The 26122-nt window shown below is 39.8% G+C and overlaps 1 protein-coding gene across 4 annotated transcripts in view; it reads right to left on the bottom strand.

The window, feature by feature from the left end:
• STK38L (serine/threonine kinase 38 like) overlaps positions 1-10516 on the bottom strand; it is an 82644-nt gene extending 72128 nt beyond the window's left edge. For all 4 annotated transcript variants that reach the window (XM_061125174.1, XM_061125172.1, XM_061125173.1 and 1 more), the window contains exons 1-2: positions 10427-10516; positions 4494-4569 (exon numbers count right to left, since the gene is read on the bottom strand). The gene's annotated coding sequence lies outside the window, so the exon portion shown is untranslated. The remainder of the gene's footprint in view (positions 1-4493; positions 4570-10426) is intronic.
• Positions 10517-26122: the final 15606 nt, after the last annotated feature.

Here is a 26122-nt window from a genome sequence, read left to right as displayed (position 1 = left end):
CTTTAATTCACTCTAGTATTTCTTACAATCTGAGAAAACTTTTTATCATCACTACAGAAAAACTAAAATCATACTTTTTTCTTCATACTCATTTTAATTCTTTGGCTTGCTTTGTCCAAGGATGAAAAAACACTTTGAGGAACTAAAGTTTCTGTTTGATAATGTCTCCGTAAAGGGAAGGAGACCCTGACTGACCAAGCCAGGCAAACACAGGCTCTTAGCTGATTTCTTGTTCTATGTTCCCCTCTATGGGTCCTGTTATACCGTTGGTATCAGGATGTAGTTTTACCCAAACACATGTGCTTACTTATTCTTCCTTTCCCTTTCTGTCACCCTGTGCCTGACTGGGGCTTGACTTAATCTATGGTTTTAAGTCTTAAAGGTTTTCTGAAATGTAGCTATAATTTCCACTAATATTTAAAGTGTGTTGGCTTTTGTTTCCCTTTCTGCTCAATTCTAGACACACAGAGACACAGGTATATAAACACATTTTTAAAAATTAAATCCAGAAATGTTTGATTAAAAAAAACTGTCATTTTTGGCACAACAATACACCCAGGGTATTTTTAGAGAGGACTAAAATTTCACCTGAAAAGATGACACTGGTTCTACCCAGAGACACTTAGAACAGGTGTCAGAGAAATTTGACCTCTTTCAATGATATGCACCTTTCTCCTGCTCCCAGTCAACACCTCTCCTGCCCCTCTGCAAGCCTTCTCTTTCTTCTCCTGCCCTTGTCTTTCGCTTTCTTCCTGGCAGTACCCATAAACTTTTATTACCACGAATGGCAGTAAAGCTAACGCAGCTGCCGCCACCCCCCACCCCCTACCTAGAAATACAATGGGTATAAATCTAACTGGAGTTTAGAAAGAACTTTTTGGTTGTCCTTAGAAAACAGTTTAACTATATTCTGTGTCAGTGGCCCAATCCACAGGACAGGAAAACAAATGGCTGCAGCAAGTAAACTTTGGTGGAAAGAAACCACAAGCGCTTTTTTAGCTCTAGCAGTCTAATGTGGAGACTCAGAACAATGACTTGCAGATGCAGGTTTCTAAATGACCAAAACAGAGAGAAACAGGACAAACTAGAGATAACGGCTGACACCATTTGAAGTTTAGAGTCCTGCTAAGTAATTACAACACAGTAAGCATTAGAGTAGAGAAGATAAAAAGAAAAAAAAAAAAAAAATCAAGGCTAGATCCAGAGTAAAAGGACTTCAGCACTAGATATTACAATTCTGGGAAAGTTTCAGGGGCACCATAAAACTTTATGGGAAAGGTAAATAATTATGTTCCTCTCAAGTCAGGTGCTCTTGAAGCCGTGTTCTGATGCTGCAGTCTCATACAACAAGCCTACGTGCTCCAGGCATTCACCAAAGGAAAGGATTTTAGGATTTTTTCCTCCCTGGCTAATGGTATCATTACCTTCCCTGTTTAATTTCACAAAATGGAGGCAAGAGACAATTTATCCTTGGCAGCCGACTTGGGAACCACAGCAGAGGTACTTCCATGAGGCTATAAGAAGCAATAGAAACATTTCCTTACAAAAGTTCAGAGTGCTGAAGCTAAATAAACTAAATATGGAAAAACACAGCAAATAAAAAGTTATTTTACCAGGACAAGTTCCTTTATCTTACCTAGCCTCTTGTCCTAACACTAAAGTAATCCCAAAACAGTCTCTCACACTCTATGCTATTATATCTTCCTCCTGCTTTTTGGCCAGAAAAACTCCTATTCAATCTTCAAGGCTAAGCTCCGACACCACCACCTCCCTGGAAACCTCTGATTCTCCCAAACAGGTGCTCCTTTTCCTTTCTTCCAGAGTGCCACTTCATTACAACAGAAACATGCTATTGCGATTACCTCTAAACCTCGAGGTAGCTCGCAGCTGCCTGCCTGCTTTCTGAAGGCACAACTTGTCTTTCCATCACTGCATCTCCTGGAACAGGACACAGACCTCACATGTAATCACAGAGGCAAAGAACTCCCTACGTCTCAACATGAAGGGCCAACACTCACCCATGCGGGTCTCTCCTTTCCAATCCCACCAGGTTTAGAATCTCACTATCAATCCTTTTGGAGAAGGAAACAGCAACTCACTCCAGTATTCTTGCCTGGAAAATGCCATGGACAGAGGAGCCTGGTGGATGGGCTACAGTCTATGGGGTCATGAAAGAGTCAGACACGACTGAGCATGAGTGCAATCTCAGATTATTTCAACCAGCCTCTTCCTCGGTCTTCCCATTTCCAGTCCGTCTTCCCTTGAATCTGTCCCATATACACTACTGCCTCTGTAATCTCACTAAAGTAGAACTTTAATTAAATGTACCAGGTTGCACAGTTGATGATGCAGAGAATGAAAAGCTGAAAAACACCTGTTCTCTAAGCTGAATGGGCTCAAATCCAACAAGGCAGAGAAAGAAGTAAATAATTAACACAAAATTCATCAGGTCTTATGGAGATATTTCAAACTCATGCTAATCCCTCCCCTGACATGTCTTTCACTCATAAATGGTCAATTTCTATTTCACTTTATATTGGAAGCCATCCTAATCTCTCCAGCCAGAAGCAATCTTTTCTCCTTCTGTTTCCCAGTGCCCTGTTACTTGCTTATCACTTTCTGATTGATTTACACTTATTTGCACCCATACATTATGTCTTACTGGATTGAACCTTCCTTGATAGAAGGGCAATCCCTTCCACTTGTCTCTATTTTGCCACGGTATCTAATTCAGTGTGCAGAAAATAGTTGATAAATGTTGAACTGTGATGATTAAGCTAATGAAAATATTATGAGTCTGTGATTCCTTGAGGATTTGCCAGTATTAAGAATATCAGTGGGTCAAATAATACACACAATTCAAGACTTAAATTTTTCCACTCTAGCCACCAAAATAGAAAGTCTATTCTGTTTGGCAAAGTAATAGTGGACATAAGGAGAACATCCTCAACCAGATTTGAAAGACGTGTCCAAATCCAATGGATCACTACTGTAAAAACACAACAAAAGGCAACTCCCCAGTCTCAAAAGTAAGCCCCTGCTGACACATACAGAATCATTATGAAGAGCAAACATGTTATGGTGTTTCCGTAATGGGGGCAAGTCAATGGACAAGTGCTCAGCTAAGTAAAAATGTCCACAACTGGGCAAATACTAAATTTAATAAAGCAAGATACAGGTACAAGATAGTACTTCAAAAATGGATCATTCAATAAACTTTATGATCACTCAAATTATACACTTTCCAGAGGTGAATACCTGCAGCTTGTCCATCCTTTAAAGCTTATAATCAGTTTCCTATGACAAAGCTACTGGAAGACTCCTCACCAAGCCCTCATTCTTTAACTTCACTTTTGAAACAATATCTATCCTCCCTCCACCCTTTCCTTCATCATAATTAATCTAGTTAAATCCAACAGCTGTGTGCAGGATGAAGCAGACAGAAACTTAACTATCACTCACCTGAAATGCAAGAATTGAGGACTTAAAATAGTTTATGATTCAAAATGCAGAACTAAAATTCCAATTTCTCAATTTTGACCAAAAAAGTTCAAAATTGTAAGACCCTTTAGGAAAATGCCACGCTACAATGATATACATCTGCTCCCAACTGACGTGAAATCAGAACATTTGATCACATTGTTTATTTCAGCATTAAAATCACAGGCCCAAAACTGTCTCATCAACTAACTTTGCAGAAGCCTTAGCAAACTACCTTTGGCAGCTTTTAATCTTAAAGACACAAATTTAAGTCTGCTTTGAGGATTAACCAAGAAAATGTCTAAAAATGCTTTATAAGACTCTAAAGCACAATACAAACATAAGGTGTTACTAGTATTCTTCTTATAGTTAGCTCTCGCCAAGAGCAGGTTCACCTTTATAGGAAATCTGAGCAGAGCTGAAGTTATTTTTTGTATACTTTCCCAAAGGAATTTATGTTCTATATCAAAAATGTAAATAACTTCTAAAAACAGGAAGGAGGAGAGGAAAGAAACAAAATTCAGGTGAGACTAGAAGGAGGAGGTAAATTAAATAGCACAGGAAAAGTTTTTTGTAATAAAATGAAGCAATATAAGAGAAAGCAACCCTGGATCTCAGAGATCAGCTTCTAACCCTGCCCCTTAACTATCTATTCATCTACTCCTGTGGTCCTGGTCCCTTCACCCCGCTAGGCTCCAGTTTCCTTGTTTGTAACTAGAGATAACAGCTGAGACAGTTGCTGTGTGACTAAATGAGATGATATTTATATAAAGTACTCAGTACTATATCTGGTACATAGTAAGTATTAAGCAAATGATTACTGTTGCTGGTAAAATTATTACTAGACCTGTACCCTGATTGGTGACATTCAGGAAGAAAAAGGAGCCAAGAACATGTCAATGGGGAAGATGAAATACAGAGGGCTAAATCTGTAGTCCACTACTGGGTGACAACATTTGGGAAACATGGATTACCACAAAGCATTTTTCATATTAAATACACAAATTACTTACTGTGCCTCCAGGACTGCTGAAGAATCTAGAGAAGAGTAGCCAAAATCTCCAAATCATAAAAGCTGAAGAGCAACGACTGTATAGAAGGAGAACAGGACAAAAAAAAGTGCTTAGTGATATGTAATTTTCAATTTTCCAAATATTCATAGATAGAATGAAAGTGAGGCTCCATAGCAAAGCCACCAAAACTCTGCTGACCCAAAATAGATGGTATTAGCATCATGTAGAATCGTTTCAGTTTCTGCCATCTTGTTTTTTATTCTGGGGAAGTGGTTGTATCTGTGGTTGATTTTGAGATGCTGTGTGTGTGTGTGTGTGTGTGTATGTGTGTGTGTGTGTGCACGTGCACATATGTGTTTGTGCTCAGTCATGTCTGACTCTATGCAACCCCATGGACGGTAGCCCACCAGCCTTCTCTGTCTGTGGGATTTTTCCAGGCAGGAATACTGAAGTGGGTTGCCATTTCCTCCTCCAGGGAATCTTCCCAACCCAAGGGTCAAACTCGCATCTCTTGCATCTCCTGCATTGGCAAGTAGGCTCTTTACCAGTAGGGTCACCTGGGAAATCATTATTAATGCAACCATATTTGATAACTGCAAAAACAGTAAAAGTGTCCCAAAATTAGGAAGAAGAGGAATAGAATCCCCTCCTGAAGCAGATGAAGAGATAGCAAATAATTGTAAAAGGTGAAAAACAATGGACACAGGCTTTGCATATGGGCTCAGCCACTTAAACACTCTCACGTGTGAAAAGTCTGCACCCATGGATGTTAAGACTCATGTCACCAACCAGAGATTTGCTGTGAAAGTAAGTGAAAGTGTTAGCCACTCAGTTGTATCTGACTGTTTGCAACCCCATGGACTGTAGCCCATCAGACTCCTCTTCTGTCCATGGAATTCTTCAGGCAAGAATACTGGAATGGGTAACCATTCCCTTCTCCAGGGGATCTTCCCAACCCAGCAATCAAACCCAGGTCTCCTGCATTGCAGGCAGATTCTTTACCACTGAGCAACCTGGGAAGCCCTATGGAACCAATAAGAATCAGCAAAAAGACCAGGAAAACAGGAAATGTTCCATGTGGGTGGCCAGAGAATCAACACCCACTTGGGTTGTCAACCTGTCTAGGGTTAAATTCAGGGGAAGGCAAAGAGCTTGTTTAAGAATTTAAAAGCTGAACACAGTACAAGTACTATTGTCATAAGCCACAGAAAAACTGCCAAAGTTGGGGGCCTTTCTGAATGTACACAACATCAACATGAATGGTCAACTCACTATCTGACCTGTAACTGCTAAGGTCTTAGGGAGGTTACGGCTCTCAGTGGACTTTCATTGGAGACAAAACTAGCCTATGATGGGAAAAGATGCCTCCAAAATTACTATCAGCAAGGAGGTGAGGGTATGTCTGATTTCCCTTTGAGTTTACCCAACTCACACTCCTCCTTACTGAGAATAACCTTTTCAAAATAAAACCTGTACTTGAAGGAATGTGTAATTTTTCTTTTTTCTTTTTTTTTTTATAACAAAGCACAGTGGACTTAAAAGCATCTCCCTGAGATTATGGGCTGAAGATCACCAAAATTTTGTCAAACAGTGGGTGGTAAATGGAAATAATATACCATCACTACTAATTCAGGCTGTGTGGAAAAAAAAAATTTTAAATCTGTTTTGCGATCACCAGCCCAGGCTGGACGCATGAGACAAGTGCTCAGGCCTGGTGCACTGGGAGGACCCAGAGCAATCAGATGGAGAGGGAGGTTGGAGGGGGGATCAGGATGGGGAATACATGTAAATCCATGGCTGATTCATGTCAATGTATGACAGAAACCACTACAATAAAAAAATAAATAAAAAATAAAAAAAATAAAATCTGTTTTGCAATTTGTGTCTTACTGTAATAATATAAATACATTGGGCTCTAAATCCTGGATTTTGTTCTGCCAATTTTTTTTTCCCCATTTTTTCCCATTAGGTTTTAAGCTTGTCAAGGTTTTCTACAATCTACCACACTCACACAAGGAGAGGATACTTATATTCATTAATAAAAGCTGTGCCCCTAGAGCTCTACTTAATACTACAAGTACAGCTGATAAGGGCTCTGACAAAGATCTGCATCTTGCTGGGAGGAAACGACAGCTAAGTATCCATATGGTTAGTACGGTCTAACCATAATTTTTTCCCCTTATCTTTAAATCCAATTTAAAATGACTTCAATACCTAACCAACAAGTGCAAACCACTCCTGAAACTTCATAAATAAAATCAGTTGGACCATTCATTCAACAAAGCAGCATTTACCAAGTAGGCTTGTACTGGGTCCAGTGCAATTCTAAAGTACCTTTTATTTCACAACCCCAAAGAGCTTTCAAAGTTGCCCTAACATAAAAGTATCAGTGACTGAACTTCTCTCATTTTATACATGTACAACACTATTCAAAACACTGATTCAAGTGTTCAACACTATTCAGATTCACTGATTATAAATTTAGCTGCTATGAAAATAAAAAAATAAAAAGGGCTGCTGAGGTTGACGTTCAATAATTAACTAAATTCCAACTTCCCAATTCAATGCAAAAAATACCCAGTGCCAAGTGGTTTTAAAAAATTACAAGCCAAAATATACAATGATTCAAACATTCCACTAGGCAAAGGAATTAACATAGTTACAACTTCTCCCTTGTAAACCCTTGTGGGTCCTGCTACTAGGTAATGAATCAAATTTATCAAAACTCCACTCAAGGATTACACTTAATGTGCACCAAGAGCAATTTCTAAAAACGGAGTTAGTATCTAACATGCCAAAAATAACCTATTTACCAGGGTTTTCACTATTTTGGAGCTCTTTCTAGAAAACACATCCCTAAATTTAGGTGTCAGGTGAACGCATTTTCCCAAACGAACATCATCAAAAGTGGGAGAAAAATCAAGGCGATTGGTTAAGCACAGGGATACAAGTCAGAATTCTTGGGTGGGAACCCCTGCTTTACCATTTTCTAGATACCTCAATTACTGTGTCTGCAAAATGGGAATAAAAACACCCACTCCACACAGTTTCTGTAAGGATTAAACTGAGGTAGATTAGCACGGTAACGGTTTAGGAGCAAGCAGCATTATATAAAGTGCTTATGATGATCATCATATGACTAGATCATCTCAATCATCTACACAAATGCCTTTCCCTGATGAAAGCCTTCTTTAATTGGTCTAGTAGAATTTAACCCCTTCCTCTTTGGCTTCCCCACAAAATGGATTGTGTATTATAGTTATTTGGGAATATCTTCTTCGCATCAGGTTGAAGACAAAAGACCACAGTTCATCTGAGTGCACAGGGCAGCAAATGCTACTCACTGTTGCCCTTCAGTTCCCTCTCTCTAAAGGTTCTGAACAATAATACTGTGTCAATCAATTAGAAAACAGGTACCTGGAGAAAGGAGCTTTCTGTAATCAGCACACATCAGTACCGGACCTATCTAGGTAAACACTCTCTTAACACTTAAACAAAAATTTGGGGGGTGGGGAAGAAGGATTTACTTAATATCTTTTAACTACTGACCAAGGTTATCTTTATAAATTAATTTTTAAGATTTCTTATGCTTTAAATGCTCTCTTATTATTTCATTCAAAAAGCCTATGGTTAAAAAAAAAGTCTATGGTGTTTTTAATATAAAAATACAGTAGCATAATTTCCACATATGTCAAGTCAACCTAATCATAACTTACCCATCTGCTAATTTTAATGTAATCTTGGGGTTGCTAGATGACAATATGCTTGCCTGATTCACCCTCCACTGTTTATGTAAAATAAAATCATTTTCACATTACATTGAGATGCAAAACTTTCTGGCTTTGATTTGTGCCCTTTTCCGTCTCTCAAAAAAGTGCCACACACATGCAAAAGAGCCTCCAGCTTATCCCAGATCACTGGGAAAACACTATATAAAGTGTTATCCAACTTTGCTAACATGATGCTGCAGCCCTAACTTTGAGAGAACAGAACTTTTCTGAGAACAAATGGCTGAATTCAGGCTGTTGCTTTATTATCCCTTTCTACAAACTACAATTCTTCCTTTGTTTTTATAGTGTGTTACCTTTGGAAATTAATTTTTTTCAGCATGAAAACTGCCGAGGACACCTTATTTGCACAAATATTTCTGGTCTCCACTCTATTATTTATTTAAAAAGAAACTCAAAAACAAAAGACTAAAGAAGAATTGCACTCATTTAACGTGGTTTTTCTAAGTCTAATTTTTTTTTTCATTCCCCAGTGGCAGGGGCTTTCAAAGGATTACAAAGACAACACCCAATTTGTTTCTCATTCTAAACATATCCCAAGTAAATGGGGAATGTCATTAGCCATCTCAACAAGGAGAATACCACAAATGCTAAGCCATATCAAACCAAATTAAAAACATTTTTTTTTTATCCATTGTACTTCCTCTGAGATCAGAATCTTTTACAGAAAGGTACTTTGATGTTTCTATGCAATGAACAAATGTCATCATAATTTAACATCCTATTTTGGACGAATTTCTCTCCCCTCACATAGTCACAAGAATGGTAAATTCACATACAACACCTCTCAGCCACTGGATAGACAGTATAATAAACTTAATTGTTTTATATATCCTGAGGCATACAAAGAAAAACCAAACACAAAGAGGCTTCCAGTATCTTATATACATTTATGACCTAGACAAAGAACTTTCAAAAACCTTCCCTCAGTAAGCAAAACTGGGCTTAAACAACAATAAACCCTGCCCTAAAGTAAGGAGACTTGACAAGTATAAGGCCTAACCCCGTCCCCCACTCACAGCCCCCGAAAAACCAAGTCTCACTCCCGGCTTACAGCTAGGAGGCATAAGTGAAACACTTAAAGCTGTTTCCTCAGATTTTAGTAGTATTAAAGCTAATACTCAGGCCACCTTTTCCAAGCAATTGGCTTCTATCAAAACTTATCGCAAGTTGCGTGAAATAGACGGGAGCGTTGGCTCTGCATTTTATCAAGTGAGGAACACCAGCATCATGCTTTCTGGACCAGCCCCTACTCCCTGCACCACCAGGTCTCCCCGCCCCCCTCCCCATTTCTTTTTATGTCTTTCCTCCAAATTCACAATCCGAAAAGCGGTCCCATAAAACAGAAGTAGTATCAGTAAACGGGAGGCCACTGATTTTGAAAATAAAGTTAGTTCTTCTGCTCTCTACCTGGCAACTTTTAAGGGTGAAATGTTTCCTTCCTCCATCGGACACAACCTTCCCTATTTTTACCCATACCAAACAACCACTCGTTCGTCCTCCCGTAGTAAAGATGAAAAAAAAAGGGAGTGGGAGAAAATGATGGTGAAAAGAAGGGTCTAGGATTCCAGCGGTAGGGTCCGATTTTGAGAGACCGGCTTTAAACACTCCTTGGCTTCTGGGAGCTGGGCGGCTTTTACTGTGTCTATCTGAGAAATGTTTAGCAATCTGACGCATCAGTTTTTAGGAATGGTACACAAACAGCCCCCACAATCTAAGAGCCATGCCCAGAATCCTTCCCCTCGCTGGCATCGGCTGGAGGGCACGGGACGGGAGAGCAGGGGATACAGGGGAAGGTCCGCGACATTTGTTATTGTTTATGAAGCTCAGGCAGGGACAGGGAGCCCGGGGCTCGGGGGCCGCGGAGGGGAGAGGCCAGAGGAGCCAAGGAGGACAAAGATTCCTCCCCGGGCCCCAGGCCACCTCTCCCGGACACCCGGGGCCAGTATCACCCCAAGAAACAAGAGGGCCAAGGCCGTCACCGGAGCTTCACCGGAGATATTTCCAGCCTCGAAATCAGCCCGGCTTTCCCTGGACACCGTAAGACACATAAGATCTTCTGATCCGGCTCTCAGAGTTGGGGCCGGAGCGGCGAGCCGGACCCCTAGCCTCCTCCGCGAAGGAGCGCCGCATCAGCGCACTCACCTGCCTCCGGTCGCGCCCGCGGCCGGCTCAGCCTCCGCACGGACCGCAGCCGGCCCGGCGACCGTCTGCTCCCTCTGCCCGCTCCGCCCTCGCCCCGCCCCCGGGAGGTGGGACCCGCCGCCGCCGCGCCGGAATCTCGGGGCGGCCTCCCTGAACTCTCGCGAGCCCTCCCTCCTCCGTTTCTAGGAGGCTCGGCCGGTGCCTGACGTCACACGCACCACAGCCGGAAGTAACCTTCTGTCGTCAACGCAGGCACCCCACCACACACACGCCCCACCCACCTGCACCCGGTGAATTCCTGACTGGCCCTGAAGGAGTTGTTCGAAGAGTGACCGCCTCCCTTCCTTATCAGCCTCACCTCACTTCCCTCCTCCCTGCTGAAAGCTAGTTCAGGCCACTCTTGAGTGACCCAGGGTGTTGCCACATTGGTCACGTGTCCTACATGTCGCCAGAGTTTTTCTTGATGCTTCACAATGCAAAGTGAGTGTTAAAGATAAAAGGGAGCTTAGAGATCATTTCAATTATCTTTTTAGAACCTTTTGCAGAGTAGGAAAATGGTCAACAAAAATGGATTGGCTGATCATGTTGCCTAACTAGTTAGTAGGTCAGTGTTCCTTGACCTTTTCCTTTTCCATCATGACTCGACTGTAGAGACTTGAGAGGGATTCACATTTGGAAAAGCTACAAAAACACAAACAAACAAAAAAAAGCCTGCAGCATTCATGAAAAATTTGCTTGCATCATCTTGAAAAATCTAAAATAACTGACGTTACTGGGCTGCTGCTTGTTTAGGATCAGAGAACTATGAGGAAAATCACCTGTACTATGACTCAGAAAGGATGGCTTTGGGAAGGTGATGCATTTGAGTTTTTATTGAGCAAACCAAATTAGAGAATTGTCCCCAATTATCATTGACAAATTATGTTCTATCTGAATATTGGAGATTTTATAAAATAGAATTTACTTTAGAGGTGTTAAGACAATATACAAAGCTAGTGCTGTGCTTGCAGAAAATGTAATTCAGAGATGACGACCATTATCTTTAGTTTTGCCCAGAGCAGGTGACACATAGGAAGAACTTAGGAAAGAATCTTAACATCACTTCTCTCTCTTTTTTTAACACTCTCTTCTCTCTCGTACATAGCTTGATTGTTGGAAAAAGCACTATGTGATCTGGTAATTACTGTGTTCTTGAGAAATCAGTTCCTTCTATATCATATGGTAATTTTGAGGCTCAAATGACAATTGCCATATGCAAGCATTAGAAGTTTAATTGTGATCAAACACACTTAACAGAGGGCTGTACACCTCTCTCCCTCCACCACACACATATTAATTCAGGTGGGTAGGACTGAAAGCAGTTTATGGAGTATGCTCTAGCAAACTTATGTTTTCAAATGTGCCTTGCTATTTTCATGGCACTAAGAGTTATGAACTAGTCTAGGGTATCAGACTAAGATAACATGAGGCAGGCTAGTTTCTAAACTGAAGGCATTCCTAACAAATTTCCCTAGGTGTTGAAGGTACCTGACCTGAATCAAATTAGAGCCAAGTGCTCTTTTGGAAGTCTGGTGAAATCTATAGACTATTTTTCAGAATAGTGTTTTTAAATGCATAAAATAAGCTACCTAGGGTATAAAAGAAATTGATTACATTAATGTAAAGTTATTAAAATACTAAAACTGAGTTTTTTATATAGTTCTGATGTAGGCAGCTTCTAAGATGACTCTTAATAATCCTCACCTTCTGGTATTCCTTTCTTGTACAACCCCCTTCTCTTGAGTGTGGACTGGAACTAGTGACTTGGTTTTGCAAAGGAGAATACAGCAGAAATGATGAGATATCACCTCCACGATTGGATTACAAAGAACTCTGGCTTCCATCTTGTTCATCCTCTCCAGCTCCATTTCCTGCTCACTCTGATGATAGCAGCTGTCATGCTCTGCCCTGTCTTGTGGAGAGGGCCATGCGGTAAACACAGAGCAAGGTCTCCAGTCAACAGACACTTAGGAATTGGGCCACCCAGTCCAACAGCTTGTGAGGAACTGAATCCTGCCCACAACCACATAAAAGCAGACTCTTTCCCAGTGGAACTTCAAGATGATTGCAGCCTGGCAAAGGACCCTGAGCCAACATACACAGCGAAGTCTTGCAAGATTCCTACCCCACAGACACTGTGAAATAATATGTATTCATTTTTTAAGCCATTAATTGGGGCTGGGGGTAATTTATTACACAGCCATAGATAATAATAGTTATATATTTGCTTCTTTATTAATGCATCAAATAACAAGATCAATACCTACAGTAATTTTGCAGTAGTGATATACATAAACAATATTTTGAGATATCTGTACCAACTTAATGTGGTAGAAAATATGTGTGATTTCTATTGGGAACAAAGTCAAAGATTTCTAATATTACTATCATTTGCTGAATATATTCATAATGGAAGAAATGATCATTTTCAATTAAGGATCAGTGAAAAAATACATTGATGCATATGTATTATTAATGCATATGTTTATATATATATATACATAAAATGTGTATATTTATTTTTCATTAAAGTTCACAGACCCAGATTGAGAACTGTTGGCCTAAATAATAGATTTTTTGGTAGGACTTTCCAAAACTCTTCTTATCAACTCTCTTATTACCAATCATGATTAAAGTTCAGGTAATATAGGTAACAGATACACACCATGGTCAGTGCTAACTTTAGTAATCTATAGTTAAATATGAATTTTTATCCCCTGTCTTTCACTTATTCCTTCTTCTCTAAGTTACACCAAATGTGGATAGACAAACTAAAATTGTAGCCCACAGAGAAAAATCATGGTGAAAACCTTTTTGGCACCCAGAATTCATCTGATTTTTGTTTTCAGTGTGTGAAATTTAGTATTACTTTTACTCTCCTAGACCTACCATGTAGTAAATAACCGAAGAATGCCAAATGACAGTAGTAAATATTAGTAAAACCCTTCCACATAGAAAAAATAGAAACAGAAAAGTTGTTTTCCTGTGTACACAGCTTTGCATCTGTGGGATATGGTCAAATAAGTATTTAAACTTATTGCTTTAAATGCATTGAAGAGAAAACACAAAAAGGTACAAACAAGTGAACCAAACTCTCAACTCAGGAAACCTGAAAAAGGAAACAAAATAAATTCAAAGAAAGTAGCAGAATGTCAAGATTACAGCAGAATCCCTTCCAGACCTCCTGGCCGTTATGTGTACCAAGTATTATAGATCAAATACATGATTGTGCCCATATATAGCTCCATTTTTCAAATGGATGTAATTTATTAAGATTAATAAATTCAAATACAATTCTAAATATAAAGGCAGAAATTAATGTAACACAAAGTAAAAGGTCTGAAATTGACCAATAAGGTAATTCTTTGAAAAGTCAAAGAAATAAGGAAATAGGGGAAATCTTTGGCAAAATTAATCCAGGGGGAAAGGGGACAACAGAGGATGAGATAGTTGGACAGCATCACCAACTCAATGGACATGAGTTTAAGCAAGCTCTGGGAATTGGTGATAGATAGGGAAGCCTGGTGTGCTGCAGTCCATGGGGTTGCAAAGAGTTGGACACAACTGAGTGACTGAACTGAACTGAATCCAGGGGAGACTCAGCTAGCAAGGATGATAATAGAGATATAACTGCTGATATGGAGATTTTTTAAGCATTAAAAATTATGATGAAAAAGAGAGTGAGGATCTTCCTGTTGGCCCAGTGGCTGTCTGCCCCCCAATGCAGGGGTTAGACCCCTGGTCTGGGAAGATTCTACATGCTGCAGGGCATCTAAGCTCATGCACGGCAACTACTAAAGCCCCACAGGCCTACAGCTTGTGCTTTGCTACCAGAGAAACAACCATAATGAGAAGCCTACAGACAACAACAAGAGAGTAGCCCTTGCTTGTTACAACTAGAGGAAGCCCACTTGCAATTTCAAGGACCCAGTGCAGCCAAAAGACAAGTAAATAATACATTTTTTAAAAAGAGAGAGTGAGAGGCTATCAAGACAAGCTGGCTGAACACTCCCCTCTGTGTGAGTATGGGCAATGTTAATTCCTGATTAGCTTTATGGATAGACGAAGAAGAGTAGTTCATATTTATTGAGATTTTTTCTGTGTGCCAAGCATTATACTCTCTGCTTGTATTGTAATCTTTATAATAAGTTGGTGACTTAGGTGTTATTACCGCCAATTTATAGATGATGAAACTGAGGCTCAAAGAGCTCTAATGACTTACCTAGGGTCACCCAGTAGCAAAGCCAGCAACCCAGATTCCTAATAGTGGATCAAAGAAGCACTACTAAGCAAAAGTAAAAGCATGGAATTTGGAGATAGGGAAACTAGTTTGAGGTACTTACCTATTTACAACATGTTCAATGACTATTAACTGTGAGTACTGCATGCATGCTAAGTCACTTCAGTCATATCTGACTCTGTGCAGCACTATGGACTCTAGCCCACCAGGGTCCTCTGTCCATAGGATTCTCCAGGCAGGAATACTCGAGTGGATTGCCATGCCCTTCTCCAGGGGATCTTCCTGACCCAAGGATCAAATCCGCCACTCTTAGGTCTCCTGCACTGTCAGGCAGGTTCTTTACCACTAGTTCCACCTGGGAAGCCTACTGCTGCTGCTAAGTCGCTTCAGTCATGTCCGACTCTGTGCGACCCCATAGACGGCAGCCCACCAGGCTCCCCCGTCCCTGGGATTCTCCAGGCAAGAACACTGGAGTGGGTTGCCATTGCCTTCTCCAATGCATGAAAGTGAAAATTGAAAGTGAAGTCGCCCAATCGTGTCCGACTCTTAGCGACCCCATGGACTGCAGCCTACCTGGGTCCTCCGTCCATGGGATTTTCCAGGCAAGAGTACTGGAGTGGGTTGCACCATTGCCTTCTCCGAAGACCACAACTGCCTACATGCAGACATATGGACAGAAATATATCTCAGCATTATGTATTCGTAACTGTGAAAAGTTGGAACTAATCTAAATATCTAAAGATAGGGATTAGGGTAATAAATTATGGTGGATCTGTACAATGTAATAGCATATATTTGTTTAAAATTGTTTGTAGATAAATGGTTAATGACATAGAAAGATGTTCAGAATATAGTTAGGTTTGGGAGTTCTAAAGCATGTTACCAACAATCTAACAGCTTTTGCATAAAAATTATTCAAAAAACAATATATGTACATATTCATAATATGGGCTTCCCAGGTGGTGCTAGTGATAAAGAACCCACCTGCTAATGCAAGAGACATAAGACATGTGGGTTTGATCCCTGGGTTGGGTAGATCCTCTGGAGTAGAAAATGGCAACCCGCTCCAGTATTTTGGCTGGGAAAATTCCATGAACAGAGGAGCCTGTTGGACTACAGTCTGTGAGGCTGTGAAGAGTTGGACACAACTGAGGGACTGAGCACATACACATAAATACATATATTCATAATATGCACATTCCATGTATATATATATATAAATTTTTAAAGACTGAAAGAAAAACAATAAAATAAAAGGTTTAAGTGTTGTGATTATGAAAAAAAGATTATGATATATAATGTTACATCAATTAATTTTTTTTTAAGGAGAGAGGGAATAGGTGCTTTTCAGTCTGCTTGGAAGACTGTCCTGACAGAAAGACATTAATTTTTCTGTTTTGGAAAAGATAGGAAGTAGATAGGATTTACAAAGAAAAAAAGTGAATGGACCTTTCCAGTTTGACATGAAGAGTGCTTGACCCCTGGCTTCTTTTCTCATAGCCAAGGTTTTCAAAGGGGCTCTTGCCCAGACAAGCCAAATGCAATTCAGGTTTGTCTGTTTGAAAATAAAATCTCTTTTCTACAAGCTTCAAGGGACTTTCATTGGACCATTTAGTCAAACACATGACAATCCATTCAGAACTCTCACCAGACTGTCTTCTGAAAAACACACTATAAACCTGGAAACAATGACTTTTCATTGATTTATATTTTACTTTTTAGCTAGCTTGACTAAATTGCAAACTATTTATCACCTAGGGTTTAAAGCATTCCAAGTTTAGGTTATTTCTCTCCCAAAGTTAAAAGCACCTATGTAAATAAAAAAACCCAAAGAAAAGCATAAAGGGAAGGTAAAAATATACTACATCTAACTGAAATGGTAAAGAATCTACCTGCCAATGCAGGAAATGGTGGATGCATAGATTTGATCCCTGGATCTGAAAGATCCCCTGGATTATAAAATGGCAACCTGCTCCAGTATTCTTACCTGAAAAAGTCCATGGACAGAAGTCTGGCAGGCTACAGTCCATGGGATCATGAGGAGTCAGACATGACTGAACACTCACATAAGGCAACTAATCTTTTTGCATTTTACTTATTACTCCTCTAACAGAAACATCAGATTCGATTTGTATTCCAAAGGCCTGGTTCTCTTACTACTGTATGACCTTGCACAGGTCAAAAAAGTCTTTGCTTGCTTTGATTTGTGTCTCCTGTCTTAATTTTTACAGATTTCTGATACTAATAGAGATAGAGTGGATTTTCCATCTGTGAAATAGGAAATATAGTGCATACATAAGATGAGACAAAGTGACGCTGTGATAACAGACAATTAGAGAATTTTGGTGGCTTAAAATGGTGAAGATTTATTCATTACTAGCATTTCTTGCCCAATTCAGGCCAGCAATAAGGCTTGCTCATCAGGATTACTCAGGGTTCCAAACCAATGCAGCAGCTATCATCTTGAACATTGCTAATTTTTATGCCAGAAGGAAAAGACAATATGGAAGGGTCTCAAGTAGAAACTTCTGCTTACAACCCATTGATTGATCAGAAGTAGTTGGATGGCCCCCATACAAATAAAAGAAAGCCAAGAGGTACAATCTCCTCATATCCCAGGAAGGAGACATCTCTGACACTCCACCCTTCTAATGCGGTGAGCATGGGTTCTTTCCCTGGCTGGGGATATAAGATCCTGCATATCATATCAGTTCAGTCACTCAGTCGTGTCCAACTCTTGGCAACCCCAAGGACTGCAGCATGCCAGGCTTCTCTGCACATCACCAACTCCCAGACGTTACTCAAACTCAGGTCCATTGAGTTGGTGATGCCATCCAACCATCTCATCCTCTGTCGTCCCCTTCTCCTGCCTTCAATCGTCCCCAGCATCAGGGTCTTTTCCAATGAGTCAGGTCTTCACATCAGGTGGCCAAAGTATTGGAGTTTCAGCTTCAATGTCAGTCCTTTCAATCAATGTCAGGACTGATTTCCTTTGGGATTGGCTACTTTGATCTCCTTGCAGTCCAAGGGACTCTCAAGAATCTTCTCCAATATCACAGCTCAAAAGCATCAATTCTTCGGTGCTCAGCTTTCTTTATAGTCCAATTCTCACATCCATACATGATTACTGGAAAAACCATAGCTTTGACTAGATGGACCTTTGTTGGCAAAGTATGTCTCTGCCTTTTAATATGCTATGTAGGTTGGTCATATCTTTTCTTCCAAGGAGCAAGCATCTTTTAATTTCATGGCTGCAGTCACCATCTGCAGTGATTTTGGAGACCCCAAAATGAAGTCTGTCACTGTTTCCATTGTTTCCCCATCTATTTGTCATGAAGTAATGGAACCTGATGCCATGATCTTAGTTTTCTGAATGTTGAGTTTTAAGCCAACTTTTTCACTCTCCTCTTTCACTTTCATCAAAAGGCGCTTTAGTTCTTTGCTTTCTGCCATAAGGCTGGTGTCATCCCTTGTGTCACATACTGTGGTCCAAAAATTTTTTTAAAAAAAGAAGAAGATAACCCAGGAAGGAGAAAAAAACAGAAATATTTCTCAGTAGTATTGATATGATTATTAATTAATTAATTAATATAAATGACCACTACATACTGATGTGTGAAAAACACTGTTCAAATACTAGGTATTACTTGAGTCCCTTTCTCCATCTCTTAAAGAAACACTGATAGTTAAGCTCTTTACAAAAGAGAAATGCAAGATACTATATAATATTTTGTAATAATATATATTTGATGCAATTTTAATTTTTAAAGCATCAAATTAGAACAGAAAAAATAACTTCTCCTTGGTCTCTTCAGTCTCTTGTGACATTCATTCACATTAGAAATTCACTCACATTGTATAATACCCTATTTTTAAAATATTTTATTTTTAAAACTAAAAAGTAGAGGATTTTTTCTTCAATCTCATTGTCTTTCCCATTCTTAATTTTAGGACTGAGTCCTAAAAATTTTATTTTCTCAAGTGAGAGGAAGAATATCCCTCCAAAGACTGTTTCTCATGACAATAGTGGAATTCAACTTATAAAAAAAATTCATGCTTAATGTAGACAGTCTAATGAAAACTAAAATAATTTGAATACATTCTGGGAAGTTAATGTAGTCTCTTTGTTGTAGAGTGTCTATTCATATTCTGTGAATCTAGTACTTAAAATTATTATACCTTTATAAAGCAATCACTTTCCAGTTTTAAAAAGAATTTTAATGGTATCACTCTGGTTTTTAAATAAATATTTATTTATTTATTTTAAATATTATTATTTTTAAAATATTATTATAATAATATTATTATTTTAAATAAGTAGATAACCTATTTGGTTTTTTAATCTGCCCCAGAGTTCCTATACTTTATTTCGTTTTTCCTTTATAATTTATTAGCCCATTTAATATAGAATATCTTTTTTAAAAAGTTGATTTCTTCATAAGTGATTATGACTGCTTCAAAATCTATTCGAATTGTTAAAAGGAACTCTTTAGAGATAATATCAGATCTCAGAAAAATTTGTAAACTAAGAGGGTTTAGAGGATTTTTTTAACACCTCCTATCTGTTGTTCTTTCCTTCTCTTGCAATGCATGCATGCTCAGTCCCTCAGTTGTGTCTGACTCTTTGCGGTCCCTATGGACTGTAACCCTCCAGGCTCCTCTGTCCCTGGGATTCTCCAGGCGAGAGTACTGGAGTGGGTTGCCATGCCCTACTCCAGGGGATCTTCACGACCCAGGGATTGACCCCACATTGACTGCGTTGGCAGGCAGATTCTTTACCACTGAGCCACATGGGAAGCCCTAACCTAAGTTTACTCATCCATAATATGGAAAATTTAGGAAGTTCTCATTACCAGAGGATAATTGTTACCAGGGGAAAAAAAGTAAATATCAGAGGGAAGGACAGTATTTTATAGTAACCATGGAAGAAATTTTATGTTATATGTATTTTACCAAAATAAAAAATAATTGGAAAAAAATTCAGGTTACAGTTATAGCCATGAAATACTTAGACTGAACAGAGACTGAATCACATTAGGGATTTTTTTTTTAACATATTTTTTTCTGACATTGTATGATATTATGCCAGCAAATTTGGAAAACTCAGCAGTGGCCGCAGGACTGCAAAAGGTCAGTTTTCATTCCAATCCCAAAGAAAGGCAATGCCAATGAATGCTCAAACTACCGCACAATTGCACTCATCTCACACACTAGTAAAGAAATGCTCAAAATTCTCCAAGCCAGGCTTCAGCAATACGTGAACCATGAACTTCCAGATCTTCAAGCTGGTTTTAGAAAAAGCAGAGGAACCAGAGATCAAATTGCCAACATCATTGGATCATCGAAAAAGCAAGAGAGTTCCAGAAAAACATCTACTTCTGCTTTATTGACTATGCCAAAGCCTTTGACTGTGTGGATCACAATAAACTGTGGAAAATTCTGAAAGAGATGGGAATACCAGACCACCTGACCTGCCTCTTGAGAAACCTGTATGCAGGTCAGGAAGCAACAGTTAGAACTGGACATGGAACAACAGACTGTTTCCCAATAGGAAAACGAGTACATCAAGGCTATATATTGTCACTCTGCTTGTTTAACTTATATGCAGAGTACATCATGAGAAACGCTGGGCTGGAAGAAGCCCAAGCTGGAATCAAGATTGCTGGGAGAAATATCAATAACCTGAGATATGCAGATGACACCACCCTTATGGCAGAGAGTGAAGAGGAACTAAAAAGCCTCTTGATGAAAGTGAAAGAGGAGAGTGAAAAAGTTGGCTTAAAGCTTAACATTCAGAAAACTAAGATATGGCATCTGGTCCCATCACTTCATGGGAACTAGATGGGGAAACAGTGGAAACAGTGACAGACTTTATTTTGGGGGGCTCCAAAATCACTGCAGATGGTGATTGCAGCCATGAAATTAAAAGACACTTACTCCTTGGAAGGAAAGTTATGACCAACCTAGACAGCATAATAAAAAGCAGAGACATTACATTGCCAACAAAAGTTCGTCTAGTCAAGGCTATGGTTTTTCCAGTGGTCATGTATGGATGTGAGAGTTGTGAAGAAAGCTGTAAAGAAAGCTGAGCACCAAAAAATTGATGCTTTTGAACTGTGGTGTTGGAGAAGACTCTTGAGAGTCCCTTGGACTGCAAGGAGATCCAACCAGTCCATCCTAAAGGAGATCAGTCCTGGGTGTTCATTGGAAGGACTGATGCTGAAACTGAAACTCCAATACTTTGGCCACCTCATGTGAAGAGTTGACTCATTTGAAAAGACCCTGATGCTGGGAAGGATTGGGGGCAGGACGAGAAGGGGACGACAGAGCATCAGATGACTGGATGGCATCACCAACTCGATGAGTTTGAGTAAACTCTGGGAGTTGGTAATGGACAGAGAGGCCTGGCGTGCTGTGATTCATGGGGTCGCAAAGAGTCGGACACAATTGAGCGACTGAACTGAACTGTTGATATTATGAATTGACATCCTTAATTTACATTTAACATCACAATCATATAGAGGGTTCCTCTTAAAAAAATAAGTTTTATGAGATCTTTTGATGTTCATATTTTTCTATTTTTAACCATTGTTTTCAATAGATCCACTTTGTGAAAACAGTTGAAACAACTGAACTTCCTCTTCAGTTATCCATTCCCATTAGAGAGTGACGACTTTAGGGTAAATTCCTAGAAGTGGGTCAAAGAGAATGCACATTTTATATTTCCCACACTGATTGCAAAAACTATCATCCCGAGGTTTCACTAATTTCCACTGTTACCAGCACATAGTGCAAGAAAATTTCCATTTCCCCTTACGTTGTTCACACCAGGACTTGTCCAGATTTTCAGTCTTGCCAGAGAAAGAGAGACTCACAGACGTAGAAAACAAACTTATTGTGATCACCAAAGTGGATACAGGGGGAAGGGAGAAATAAATTAAGAGTTTGGGGTTAACATATACATACTGTTATATATAGAATAAATGACAGGAATTTCCCTGGTGGCCCAGTGGTTAAGAATTCACCTGTCAAGCAGGGGACACAGATTCAATCCTTAGTGGGGGATGATCCCACATACCCAGGGGCAACTAAGCTCGTGCGCCACACCTACTGAACCCTGGAGCCACAATTACTGAAGTCCATGCCCCCTAGAGCTTGTGCTCCACAACAAAGAGAAGCCACTGCAAAGAGAAACCCAAGCACCAAAACTGGAGAGTAGCCCCTGCTCACCGCAACTAGAGAAAGACTGCGCATGTCGATGACGACCTAGCACAGCCAAAATTAAACAAATAAATAAGATAAGCAACAAGGACACACTGTTTATATAGCACAGGGAACTATATTCAATATCTTATAATAACCTATCATGGAAAAGAATCTGAAAATATATATACATTTAGCTGAGTCACTTTTCTGTACACTTGAAATGAATGCAAGATTGTAAATGAACCGTACTTCAATTTTAAAAACGGTTTTAAAAAAAAGAAAGCAAGCGAGACCAAGACTTTGGTATGGTATTAGAAATAAAGCCCAGTGTTAAGTGGAAGGTTTGTGTGGAGACTCATTTTGTAATAGATCCATTTGTTAGTAGTTATTTTTATGTTTTGAGACTCCTTGAACAATCTCATAAGAATAGGGACTCAGAGAATGAATACTTGGATAAGGAGGACCCCCTCCTCTCCATCTGATACAGTTTCCTCATAGACACTCAGGCTGAGTGCCTCTTCTTCCTCTCAGCTGTGGAGCTAAGGTTGGGAACAAGTCAGCGTAAGGAAGAAAGTCACAAAACCTGTGGCTTGTTTGATCATAGAGGATTCAAGTTGAGTCTGGGGTCGTGTTGTTTGTTGCTGGGTTGATGATTTCTCTTTGCCTAATAGTTTTATAAATCTAGAAGCAACAGATTGTAGGGGAGAAGTTATTGGACCTGTCTCTCACTCTTCTACACTCTAACACCCCTGTGAGTCAGGTTGATTTCAGAGAGGTGGACTCATGTATTTTATGCTGATTTCATTTTCAGGAGGAAGTAACCCAAACAGGGCTTTCAAAAACATGATCTTTTTTTCTGATTGGGCCACACAGGGCCTTGCAGATAACATTAAGGAGACTTATCTACCCTTAATAGCAACTGGAAGTTATTAGAGGGTTTTAGGCAGATGAATAATGTGTCAAATTTACATTTAAAAAGCACTCTGTTTCTCTCATATGGAGAACTGGTCTTATAAGTATTAAGTTGAATTTTGTAAGTTGCCATGGTAAGCAGGAATAAATGTCTGGTCTACTTGTGGGTGTGTCCAACCAGGGCTGAATAGTACAAATATGATCAGATATGATAAATCAGAAAGGTGAACATCAGATGTATCATCTTAGTCATCAAGTACATTTCTGATTTAGCTTCTCATCTAGATTTTCTTATGGATTAGGGGTATGCCGGTTAGCCAGAAGAAAAATTTGGTTTGCTAGGCAATTACTTTTCTCATTATAAATTGCTACATGTTCTTTTCAGAGCTATATTACTATTGCTCTGTGTTAGTTTCTCTGAGTCTGATCACCTCTGACAAAGTTAAATTTCTAGCTTGCAAAGCTAAGGACCCAACTCTAAGGACAAAGCCTCTTGTTGACATCTTAGTGGTGGTTCTCTGACTGTAACTGTTTCTGGTAGAATCTCGCTAGAGTAAAATTCTTTTAAGAGGATTAATACACAGACTATTTTAATAATTTTGAAGTATTTTAAATGAGCCTGTTTTAATATTTGAAATGATTATTGAAAGACTCACTCACCTATTTAAAATGGCCTAATTGTGGGTCAGGTTTCTTGGGGAAAAGACCCTAAAACTCTTAGGTTAGTATGCAGGAGATTTATTGGAGAGTGATCTCTGGCAAAACTCAGGTAAGCAAGAGAAGGTAGCAAGATTAGGCAGAGGAAGAAGTGGAACTCAGATGCAGATGCAACAGAAGCCTTAGTCTATCCCCCAGGGAACTCTGGAGTAGGGATGACTTTTCTGAGTTGTCCAATTGAGACAAGGGGACAGGACTTTGCACCCCAATCTCAACCAGCTGTTGAATGTGGGAGAGGCAGCCACTTGGCTCTGGGAATAGCTGAAGAAGGATGCGTCTGTGGGCGCCAGTGTTTCAGGCAGATGTGGAGTTGGATGGTGCCCCACAACATCCACTACCAGCCTACTGAAGTGGTTCCAGGCTTCATCCTTGGTCCTAGGCTTGTTTATTGCATGTACCAATAAAGTCAGTCAGTCAGTTCAGTCACTCAGTCATATCTGAATCTTTGTGACCCCATGGACTGCAGCACACCAGGCTTCCCTGTCCATCACCAACTCCTGGAGCTTACTTAAACTCATGTGCATTGAGTTGGTGATGCCATACAACCATCTCATCCTCTGCCATCCCCTTCTCCTCCCGCCTTCAATCTTTCCCAGCATCAGGGTCTTTTCCAATGAGTCAGTTCTTCACATCAGGTGGCCAAAGTATTGGAGTTTCAGCTTCAGCATCAGTCCTTCCAATGAATATTCAGGATTTATTTCCTTTAGGATTGACTGGTTTGATCTCTTTGCAGTCCAAGGGATTCTCAAGAGTCTTTTCCAATACCACAGTTCAAAAGCATCAACTTTTCGATGCTCAGTTTTCTTTATAGTCCAACTCTCACATCCATACATGACTACTGGAAAAACCATAGCTTTGACTAAACAGACTTCTGTTGGCAAAGTAATGTCTCTGCCTTTTAATATGCTGTCTAGGTTGGTCATATCTTTTCTTCCAAGGAGCAAGCATCTTTTAATTTCATGGCTGCAGTCACCATTGGCAGTGATTTTGGAGCCCCAAAGATGAAATCTGTCACTGTTTCCATTGTTTCCCCATCTATTTGCCATGAAGTGATGGAACCAGATGCCAGGATCTTAGTTTTCTGAATATCGAGTTTTAAGCCAACTTTTTCACTCTCCTTTTTCAGTTTCATCAAGAGGTTCTTTAGTTCTTCTTCACTTTCTGCCACTACGGTGCTGTCATGTGCATTTCTGAGGTTATTTACATTTCTCCTGACAATCTTGATTCCAGCTTGTGCTTCATCCAGCCCAGCATCTTGCATGATGTACTCTGCATATAAGCTAAATAAGAAGGGTTACAATATATAGCCTTAACATACTCCTTTCCCGATTTGGATCCAGTCTGTCGTTCCATGTCCGGTTCTAACTGTTGCTTCTTGACCTGCATACAGATTTCTCAGGAGGCAGATAAGGTGGTCTGATATTTCCATCTCTTTAAGAATTTTTCATAGTTTGTTGTGATCCACACAGTCAAAGGCTTTGGCACAGTCGATAAAGCAGAAGTAGATGTTTTTCTGGAACTCTCTTGCTTTTTCGATGATTCAACAGATGTTGGCAATTTGATCTCTGGTTGCTCTGCCTTTTCTAAAACCAGCTTGAACATCTGGAAGGTCATAGTTCACGTACTGTTGAAGCCATGCTTGGAGAATTTTGAGCATTTCTTTACTAGTGTGTGAGATGAGTGCAATTGTACAGTAGTTTGAACATTCATTGGCATTGCCTTTCTTTGGGATTGGGATGAAAACTGACCTTTTCCAATCCTGTGGCCACTGCTGAGTTTTCCAGATTTGCTGGCATATTGAGTGCAGCACTTTCAGATTTCAAATAGCTCAACCAGAATTCCATCACTTCCGCTAGCTTTGCTCGTAGTGATGCTTCCTAAGGCCCACTTGACTTCGCATTCCAGGATATCTGGCAATCATTGGTGAGTGAACACACCATCGTGGTTATCTGGGTCATGAAGATCTTTTCTGTATAGTTCTTCTATGTATTCTTGCCACCTCTTCTTATTATCTTCTGCTTCTGTTAGGTCTATACGATTTCTGTCCATTATTGTGCCTATCTTTGCACAAAGTGTTCCCTTGCTATCTCTAATTTTCTTGAAGAGATCTCTAGTCTTTCCCATTCTGTTGTTTTCCTCTATTTCTTTGCACTGATCACTGAGGAAGGCTTTCTTATCTCTCCTTGCTATTCTTTGGAACACTGCATTCAGATGGGTATATTTTTCCTTTTCTCCTTTGTCTTTCACTTCTCTTTTCTTCTCAGCTCTTTTTAAGGCCTCCTCAGACAACCATTTTGTCTTTTTGCATTTTTTTTTTTTTCTTGGATAAGGTCTTGATCACTGTCTCCTGTACAATGTCGTGAACCTAGGTCCATAGTTCTTCAGGCACTCTGTCTATCAGATCTAATCCCTTGAGTCTATTTGTCACTTCTATATTGAATCTATTTGTCACCGACCTGCCAACACAGGAGACATAAGAGACTTGGGTTCTGTCTCTGGTTCATGAAGATCCCCTGGAGAAGAGCATGGCTACCCACTCCAGCATTTTTGCCTGGAGAATCCCAGAGACAGAGGAGCTTGGC

Source organism: Dama dama, chromosome 22 (assembly GCF_033118175.1).
Source record: "Dama dama isolate Ldn47 chromosome 22, ASM3311817v1, whole genome shotgun sequence".
Taxonomy (NCBI): Eukaryota; Metazoa; Chordata; class Mammalia; order Artiodactyla; family Cervidae; genus Dama; species Dama dama.
This window is presented reverse-complemented; position numbering and strand designations above follow the sequence as displayed.